This window comes from Salvelinus sp. IW2-2015, unplaced genomic scaffold (assembly GCF_002910315.2).
Source record: "Salvelinus sp. IW2-2015 unplaced genomic scaffold, ASM291031v2 Un_scaffold1552, whole genome shotgun sequence".
Classification (NCBI taxonomy): Eukaryota; Metazoa; Chordata; class Actinopteri; order Salmoniformes; family Salmonidae; genus Salvelinus; species Salvelinus sp. IW2-2015.
In genome coordinates this window covers 107,826-118,534 of record NW_019942983.1, presented here as the reverse complement: position 1 = coordinate 118,534, position 10,709 = coordinate 107,826, and the positions used below count along the sequence as shown (strand labels likewise).

Here is a 10,709-nt window from a genome sequence, read left to right as displayed (position 1 = left end):
CATGACATAGCTTGCTATTGAAAAGCCCGTATCAGACATGGCTCTCCAGAAACAGGCTATGTGCTCACTGCCACAAAAGAGGTGAAATGAAAGCTGCACTTCCAACCTGCCCATTATGACACATAGAGAGAACATATTTCCTCAAGATTACACAGATCCACAAAAGAATCGAAAACACAAATCCAATTTTGATAAGATCCCATAATCTCCTGCTGACATCCACAGTTGCCATCACAGCAGAAGATTGTGACCTGTTGCCACAAAAAAGGGCAAACCCAGTGAAGAAAAACCCATTGTAAATAAACCCATATTAGTTATTATTTAACTGTGGCTTATAACCATGTTGGTCAGTTACAACACTGTTATATATATAATATACATTTGCCATGTCTTATTGTGTGAACCTCTGTATGTGTAAGGTTTACTGTTATCTTTATGTTAGTTCACGTTTGTATATATCTAGCTCACTGCTGGCTAATGTTAAAACATTTCCCAATCCAAAAAGCCCTTAATTGAATTGAATGAATGAATGAGAGAGAGAGAGGGAGAGACGGAGAGCGAGAGCGAGCGCGAGACAGAGACGGAGCGGAGCGAGACGAGAGGAGAAGCGAGAGCGAGAGCGGAGCGGAGCGAGAGCGAAGCGAGAGAGAGCGAGAGGGAAGAGGGAAGACGAGAAGAGAGTGCAGAGGATGCATGCAGAGGAGACTAGCAGAGGACTGTACTATGCTAAGGAACGACTATGCAGAGGATGACTAGCAGGGACTGACAGTGCAGAGCACTGACTATCGAGAGACCGACACAGAAGGACTGACTATGCAGAGGACTGATCTATCAGAGGATGATATGCAGAGGACTGACATCAGAGGACTGACCATGCAGAGGACTGCCTATAGCCGAGACTGACATGCAGAGCAGATTACTAGAGAGAAATGACTATGCATGACTAGACTATGCAAGGACTGACTATGCAGAGGACGACAATGCAGCGGCCGACATCAGAGGATGACTATCAGAGGACGAACCTCTCCAAGGACTGGATGAACCACTGGATTAGAGTTACCTGCTGGCCCATGAAATCCCCTTTTCTCTCCACTCACAAAAGGAGATAAAGGAAAATGCCAGCATTCTAGAAAAAAAGAGAGATATCTCCATCAACTGGGTGTCTCCTTTTATTGTCTCAAGTAAGTATCACTCTGACTCACATTGGTGAATGGGTTTTTTTCTCTGTTGTGAGAGAAATGGGGTGGTATCCCGAATGTATTTAAAGTGCAATATTTTGATCAAGCCTAAAAACGTGACACCGGCCTGGCATTGATTGCCACTTGTTTGCCTCCAGGACGAGCCGGGGAGAACAGAGACAGAGAAAGGAGACAGAAAAAGAGAGATGAATGAGAAAGATAGTCCTCTAGGTACCTCCCCACAGAGATGGTAGCCGCACTGTTTATCGTGGCCAGCTAGAGCGGCCTGCGGGCTCCCGAGTCAGGATGTGGCTGTGTGTGTGGTGGTTCTACAACCACCTCGTTCTCAGAGAGGACCCAACCAGCCACCCACTGACCCTCGACGCCAACTCTACCCCGTTTTACGCAGGCTACCGCCAAACAATACACACTGCTCTACCACTGTGCTCAAAATGCAACACGTAACATGACTTACTTGCAGAACAACACTGCTGTTGTTTTGAGGAAGCCCTCCACCAGCAGGGATTCTCAGAGGAAGAGAAACAGGAATTAATTGTGTGTGTAATTAGCAAAACCCACAAACAGAAGAGTCACTGAACTAACAACAGTGCCAAAACATGCTGCTAATGTAGGAAAGACAGCAGAAAGATGCACAAAAATGAGAAGCAGAGCGAGAGCGAAGGAGAAGGAGAAAGAGAAGAGAGAGAGAGATACTAGAGAGAAGAGAATACTAGAGAGGACATAGAGCAGAGAGCAAGAAGAGACAAAGGGAAGACAAGAGAGCCATAGAGAGGAGAGCAAAGAGACATTAGAGAGAGAGCAAGAAGAGACTAGAGAGAGAGAGCAAAAGAGACATAGAAGAGAGAGCAAGAGGACAAGACACAAGAACAGAGAGAATAGAAAAAAACATAGAGAAGAGACGAGCAGAAGAGAGCGAGAGAGAAGCCAAGACAAAGAAAGGGAGAGAGAGAGATACAGGAGAGAGAGAGCAGACAGAGAAGAGATAAAAGCGAGGGAAGAGAGACGTATAGCTATCTCTTGGCGTGATACTGTATGATACTTATTCACTACCTCAAACCCAGAGCTCCAGAGGTTCAACATCATCCCACTGACCCCGTATCAATCACAGCAAAATCCAGTCTACTAGAAAGGCATCAAAGCCAAGAATGAATAATATAAGAAAGCATAGGACGGAAGAAAGAATGCTGGAAACGTACCACAAACAAAGAACAACAACAATTCAATCCATTTTACAATTACCTGGAAAACTGTTCACTGTATAGTGAAGGTGTAATTGGCAGTGGCAGAACCTAACAGTATACTTCCCACAAATCTAAAACAAAATGGAAGACATCAACAACAATTGACAAATGTTATGCAAACTGCGAAACCTAAGAAGAAACTGAGAAATACCAAACCTGCCAATTCAAAAGGCCTGTTGTGTGATTGTATAGAACCAATGAACGATAAAATAACAGTAACCAACACATTCCCAATTGGTAACTTAACCGTACACATACCATAAGCTCTGGCATCGGTCCCCCCAATATGGAACCAAGACTAATCACCACAATCACAAGTGCGAGAAAATTGACCACATAACATACATGGATAGCATGCACAGGAACCTTGGGAAAATCCTCTGCATTATCATAACAGCAGAACTCGTAAAGTCTCAGTGAATAAATGTACTCTTTAACCAATCCGTACAACAGATCACGTATTCACCCTTCGCAAACTAATCAAAAAAAAAAAGGCATCAATTGCAGTGTTCGTTGGGTGGGGTTTCTCAAAACAACTCGAGGAAAGTGGTGTGGGGAAAAAACACACACATATACAAATCATAACCAAACACACAGTGTCGGTAAAATTGGTTAAAAACACCACCGTCTTTCCACGGGTCGTGAGGTGAGACAGGAGATGCTAAGCCCATCCTCATTCACACATAATATCAATATTGGTAGGCACTAAGATACAAGTCTGCGCACCGGATCAGCTACTAGATCTCTGCATCAAAATGTCACTGGTGCTGATGATTCTGTGCTTTTGTACCCAACCAAGGAGGCCTACAGCAGCACCTAGATATTCTGCACAGATCGCAGACTGCCCTGACATCAATCCCATAAGATCCATAAATAATGTGTCAAAAAAGGTCCAGTAGCAGACACCAAATGAACAAATTCCATTCTTAGACACCATGTTGCCCTACAAGCAACAAAATACATACATTACATCGGCCTAAAATCAGTGGCCAAAGGTACTCCCCCAAGCTGTGACCGAGCTGGAGAGATGAGCAAGAACAGCATCTATGCATCAAAAGGAAGCATAAAGTCGACATACAATGGAACTGCTAAAATACTGAATCAAAGTTAGTAGAAACCCTTGCCTTTCTGGTTTGGTCTGGGTCCTGATCACCAACCGAAGCATTCCAAAAATGGGACAAAACACCAAATTGAATCCGCATCAGAAATGAAAAATATACTCAGGACGACACCTTAAAAACCCAAATAATGCATGCAGAAACATTCACCCGCCAAGTGATGCAAAACGCCGAAAAAGAGCATAGTTAAAGTTACAACCTAAGAGCGATCCAAAACTTCCATAACAAAAGCCATCACCTACAAGAGATGAAAACTGGAGAAAAAGTCCCCCTAACAAGCTGTCTCCGGGCTGTAAGGCCTTCTCCTCTCATCCTCGGACGAAGTGAAGGAAAGAGGATTCAATCAACCAACAATACAGCATCGGAAAATAAGCCATCATTGTTATTTCACACGAGGCACACGCACATACACTTCAAATACACCAAAACAAGTAAAACGACGTTGACTGAAACCTGAACATAAACTACATAACTACGAAACCTCACGGACAGGAAAACAAGACGACATCAAAAGTACGAAACGCCAAAACATCCAGTAATACATTCGACGACACAGGAGACAATCACCCACAACAAACAGTGAGAACACACTATCCTAAATATGACATCTTATAAGAGGAGAAACGCAAAACGACCTGCCTCTAATAAAGCCATACCCGTCAACCACAACCAACATAGAAACGATAATGACGCCACCCAAAACAACATGCCTAGACTACAACCACATAACAAACAACAAAACAGGTCAGGACCGTTACAGAACCCCCCTCAAGGTGCGAACCGGGCGCACAGCACAAAGTCAGGGGAGGTCTGGGTGGGAGTTGACCAAGTGGTGGCTCCGGCTCTGAGGCTAGTCCCACACCACCATAGTACACGTCCCCGCTCTGTTTTCCCTCGCAATGCACCACTCCTAAACTAACATCCCTAAGTGAATGCATCCCCCGCGCAATCCGGTCTGCCGGATAAGGGCAGCACCGGGACAGGGCAGCCCCGCACACAAGGGACCGACACCGGAAGGGCCAGCACGTGACAAGGGGACACCGGCAAGGGCCGCACCGGACAAGGGGCAGCACAGGAACACAAGGGGACAGCACGGGACAAGGGCAAGCCCGGTACAAGCGGGCCAGCCCAGGAGCAAGGGCTAGCACGGGACAAGGGAGACCGGACAAGGGCAGCACCGGGACATAGGGCAAGCAACGGGAAGGCGCCCGGGACACAGGAGTGCGCAGCACCGGCCAAGGGGCAGCACGCGGCCATAGGGCGCACTGGACTAAGGGGAGCACCGGGACCAACGGGCAGCAACCGGACAAAGGGCAGGTACGGCTGAGGGACTCTGGCATCCGGCTGAGCGACTCTGCAGGTCCGCTGGGGACTCTGGCAGCTCCCGGCTTGAGACTCTGGCATTCCACTGAGGACTCTGGCTGGTCAGGCAGAGGCTCTGGCGGTCTGGCAGACGGCTCGCTGGTCTGGCTGGACGGCTCGGCTGGTCCATGGCTGACGCTCTGCTGTCCTGGCTGCCGGCGGCGATCGGTCGGCGGAAGCTCTGGCCTGATCCGGTCTGGCGAAGCTCTGCTGAATCCGGTTGGCGGATAGCTCTGGCGAAGCTCTGCTGAAAAAACCGGGTCCCCCTTGGGGGCCCGGCATAAAATAAAAAAGTCAGGCTGATCCGGTCTGGCCGAAGCTACTGGCTGATCGTCTGCGGAAGGCCTCGGCTGATCCGGTCGGCGTAAGCCTGCGATCGGTCTGTGAAGCTGCTGTAGGCCTGAGAAGAGGCGGGCAGATGCGGCTTTGCAGGCTCAATGCAAGACGGCAGCTTTGCAGGCTCAGCAACGGCAATTCAGGCCGCCGTTGGGCAGCACGGCAGATTCAGGCGCCCGCTGGCGAAACCCCGGAGGTCGAGGCGCGCGTTGCGCTACGGGCGACTGCCTCGCTCGAGTGCCGCACATAGGCCTGGTGTTGGATCGGCCACTGCTGCGCTGGAGGAGCGAGGAACCAGCTGGAACCAGGTCGGATGCACCTGGAGAGACGAAGTCCGGAGAGACAGCCTCGTGCGGGGGCTGCCACCGTGACTGGTACTTGAGGGTGTGCACCTGCGTATAGAACCGGAAACAAGAGAATTGAGGAGACCGTGCTAGCACTGGACTCCCGAAACACACCCCAACGCCATCACAAGCCAGCGATATACGACAAATGGTCCAGGTAAAACTGCCATTGCGGCAAGAGAACGAGTGACTGGGCTGGATATAGCACGCCCACGGCTTGCAGCGAACCGGGGACAGCCACCTGCATAAGTTGGATGCCATGATACAGCGGCCCGCAGGACTCACTGGACGACGCCAGATCCCCTATGGCACACAAACACACCCACGCTTGCAGACCATCATCAGTCCCCCCGCTCGATGCTCGCTCAACCAACAGCCTCTCACAGTGCGGCAAGGTAGGTCATACGCCGCACTGGCGCTAAGCACCCAAATGTATGACCATATTAGTGACACATTTCCCTCAGATTACACTGACCCACAAAGAATTTGAAAACAAATTCCATTTGGATAAAGTCCCATATCTACTGGGTGAAATACCACAGTGTAAACATATGTTTCCCAGGCCAATAGATTGAGAGAAGAGAAGGAGCGAGAACAGATGGAGAGATTTAATTATATTTGTTTTACCAGGTAAAATGACTGAAAAAAACATTAATTTACAGCAACAACCTGGGGAATAGTTACAGGGGAGAGGAAATGAATGAGCCAATTATAAACTGGGGATGGTTAGGTTTCCATGGTGGTATGAGGGCCAGATTGGGAATAGAGTCAGGACACCAGGGTTAACACCCCTACTCTGACCACAGAGAGTCAGGACACCAGGGTTAACACCCCTACTCTGACCACAGAGAGTCAGGACNGGGTTAACACCCCTACTCTGACCACAGAGAGTCAGGACACCAGGGTTAACACCCCTACTCTGACCACAGAGAGTCAGGACACCAGGGTTAACACCACTACTCTTATGATAAGTACCATGGGATCTTTAGTGGCCACAGAGAGTCAGGACACCCGTTTAACGTCCCATCTGAAAGACAGCGCTCTACACAGGGCAATGTCCCCAATCACTGCCCTGGGGCATATTTTTTTAGACCAGAGGAAAGAGTGCCTCCTACTGGCCCTTCAACACCACTTCCAGCAGCATCTGGTCTCCCATCCAGGGACTGACCAGGACCAACCTTGCTTAGCTTCAGAGGCAAGCCAGCAGTGGGATCAAGGGTGGTATGCTGCTGGAAAGAGGAAAGATGGAGAGATAAGGCGAGTGATAGATTGTTTGAATTTATTTGATCATTTGTCAAATACATACATAAGGGTGCTCCAGCTGGTAACGCCTCCCTTTTTCTTTTCTTTTTTAAACGAAAATCATCAAAAATGACACCCTAACAGCTTCAGGGAGAGAGAGAAGAGAGGAGAGATGGAGAGAGGGAGAAATAAGGAGAGAGGTAGAGAGATGTAGAAAAGGAGAGAGACAAGAGATGGAGAGAAAAGAGATGGAGAGAAAAGAGATGGAGAGAAAAGAGATGGAGAGAGAGAAGAGATGGAGAGAGAAGGATGGAGAGAGAAGAGGATGTGAGAGATGAGAAAGAGATGGAGAGAGAAGAGATGGAGAGAAAAGAGATGGAGAGAGAGAGATGGAGAGAGAAGAGATGAAGAGTGAAGAGATGAGAGAGAAGAGATGAGAGAGAAGGAGATGTAGAAGGAGAGAGAAATGAGAATGAAGATGTAGAGAAGGAGAGATGTAGAAAGGAGAGATGTATAGAGAAGGAGAGAGACAAGAGATGTAGAGATGGAGAGAGCAAGACTCACGTCAACGATTTGCATCACTCAGGTGCCTCTGCTGACGGAAGAGATGTTGGTTGCCCGGCAACAAAGCCGCCACCGTGACGTCTGACAGCAGGTGGTGCTGCTGCAAGGCCATGTAGGGCAGGCACAGGTAACCCTGGCAACGACACACATACAGGTTAAAGGTCACTAATGTATGTGTTGTGTGTGTGTGTGTGTGTGTGTGTGTGTGGTGTGTGTGTTGTGTGTGTGTGTGTTGTGTGTGTAGAGTTAGATCTAGTTAGAGATAGGACACACCCAGGTTACGGTAACATGATTATATGTTGTTGTACTGGGTCAATGTTTACCATGGTTTTATGCAATCCTCTGGTGATTAAACTGACTTTTCCCTGTGGGAGTACTGAAAAACAGAGCTTGTGTGTGTGTGTGTGTTGTGTGTGTGTGTGTGGTGTGTGTGTGTGTGTGTCCTTGTAGTACTGGAAAGCAGAGCTTGATTGTTTGTTGTTTGTGTGTGTGTGTGTGTGTGTGTATGTCTTGTAGTACTGGAAAAACAGAGCTTGCTTGCTTGTTTATATGTGTGTGTGTGTTGTGTTGGTGTGTGTGTGTGTGTGTGTGTGTGTGTGTGTGTGTGTGTGTGTTGTGTCCTTGTAGTACTGGAAAACCAGAGCTTGCTTGTTTGTGTGTGTGTGTATGTCCTTGAGTACTGGAAAAACAGAGCTTGCTTGTTATGTGCGTGTGTGTGTGTGTGTGTGTGTGTGTGTGTGTGTGTGTGTGTGTGTGTGTGTGTGTGTGTGTTGTGTCCTTGTTAGTACTGAAAAGCAGAACTTGTATGTGTATGTGTATGTGTGTGTGTTTATGTGTGTGTGTGTGTCCTTGTAGTACTGGAAAAACTCCTAGCTCTCCTCACCGCTAGTCACCACACCCATCATGTGTGGGCGCTTTGAAACACAAATACCTGACCAACTGACATTTATGACGGGGTTTACATTAAATCTACATATCAGAGATTAAATCTAGATATCAGAGATAAATCGAGATATCAGGATGTTTTTCTACAATGACTAATAGATCAACCCCCACCCTGAAACTACAGAGGAACGATCAACCCCCCACCCTGAACTTCAGAGGAACGATCAACCCCCCACCCTGTAGCTTCAGAGGAACGATCAACCCCCACCCTGTAACTTCAGAGGAACGATCAACCCCCACCCTGAAACTTCAGAGGAACGATCAACCCCCCACCCTGAAACTACAGAGGAACGATCAACCCCCCACCCTGTAACTTCAGGAGGACGATCAACCCCCCACCCTGTAGCTTCAGGAGAACGATCAACCCCCCACCCTGTAACTTCAGAGGAACGATCAACCCCCACCCTGAAACTTCAGAGGAACGATCAACCCCCCCCCCTGTAACTTCAGAGGAACGATCAACCCCCACCCTGTAACTTCAGAGGAACGATCAACCCCCCCCTGAAACTACAGAGGAACGATCAACCCCCACCCTGAAATACAGGAACGATAACCCCACCCTGAAACTACAGAGGAACGATCAACCCCCACCCTGAAACTACTGAGGAACGATCAACCCCCCACCCTGTAGCTTCAGAGGAACGATCAACCCCCACCCTGTAATGTTGCCGTGGCAACATGTAGGTGAATACTTAAAAAAACAGGTCAAGGTCTCTGTGGATTAGAAACACTGCTAGTTGATTGGTCGACGGTGAGAGAGATTCACAGATGCTGATAAAGAGCTCTAAGTATATGCTGAAAGGATGTGTTCGGTACCTTGGTGAAGATGGCGAGTGGCAGGCCCTATTGGTCCTCTTCCAATCCAGACACCAAGCCTTGAGAGACGGGCTCCCTGGCCCCCTGGCCCTGCCGACAGGCCCTGAAGACGGCTCCCTGGCCCCCTGGCCCTGCCGACAGGCCCTGAGAGACGGCTCCCTGGCCCCTGGCCCTGCCGACAGGCCCTGAGAGACGGCTCCTGCCCCCTGCCGACAGGCCCTGAGAGACGGCTCCCTGGCCCCCTGGCCCTGCCGACAGGCCCTGAGAGACGGCTCCCTGGCCCCCTGTCCCTGCCGACAGGCCCCGAGGCTGCACCGTGATGGGGATACCCGTCTCCGGGTGCTCCAGGGCCCCTGAACCCCCCGTCTCCGAGTCTCTAGTCCCTTCCTCCAAAACACTGGGATCCAGTGTCTCCCAGTCGCTCTCCGAGGAGTCCGGGGAAGTCCGGGAGGGGGGTTTCAGCTGGGTGTTCTCCCTAGCTGGGGTGCAGGTCTCTGGGGAAGGCGATGTCCTCTGTGAAGCCTTCACGGTGGAGGTGGTGTGGTCCTCTCCGAAGCCCTCCTCCCCCATTAGCTCCACGGTAGCGTTGGTGACGTCAGTGACGGAAACAGAGACCAACTCCTCCTCTGTCCCCGACACACAGTTTCCTATAGTGATATCCTCGCTGCTCTTGGGCCGGTAGTGGGAGGAGTCAGCCAGGCCGTGCTCTATCATACCTAGAGGACGGAACACAGCATACATGATATCCTGACCTATAGGACTCAATATGACCTTTGACCTTCAGTATGGGGGAAGAAGAATCCAACAAAGTGTGTACCAAATGGCACCCATATTCATTATATCACCCATATCCACCATACTCACGATATCACCCATATTCAATGTATCACCCATCTCCACCATATCACCCATCTCCACCATATCACCCATCTCCACCATATCACCCAATCACAAATACTCAACAATATTTCCTATATCACCCATCTCCACTGTATCACCCATCTCCACTGTATCACCCATAGGGATCTGGTCAAAAGTAGYGCACTACTGTATATAGGGAGTAGTGGACTCTCACCTGGGAACAGTGACAGTACGGTCATCAGAGCTCCTACTAGCCTGTTGACTGGAGACACGTAGAACAGGACCTGAGACGAGGGACATACACACAGTCATCTATCGGGAGCTAAAACACCTCCAGGGACTTATGATACGCTGTGCCATCTCGCTGTGAGTTCACCGTGTGTGGTAATGTCATTTGGTTATGATATGCTGTCGCTGCTAAATCACGTGTTCACCTTCTTCTCCAGCAGAATAAGTTTGAAGAGGATCAGAACCTAAAGGGAGAGTTAAGGAAGCATGTCAGTTGAAGGGGAGAGTTAAGGAAGCATGTCAGAGAAGGGAAGAGTTAAGAAAGCATGTCAGAGAAGGGGAGCGTTAAGGAAGCATGTCAGAGAAGGGGAGAGCGTTAAGAAAGCATGTCAAGGAAGGGGAGCGTTAAGGAAGCATGTCAGAGAAGGGAGCGTTAAGGAAGCATGTAAAGAG

At 49.2% G+C, this 10,709-nt stretch overlaps 1 pseudogene; it reads right to left on the bottom strand.

The window, feature by feature from the left end:
• LOC112071235 (late secretory pathway protein AVL9 homolog) overlaps nucleotides 1-10,709 on the bottom strand; it is a 50,966-nt pseudogene that overhangs the window by 24,164 nt on the left and 16,093 nt on the right.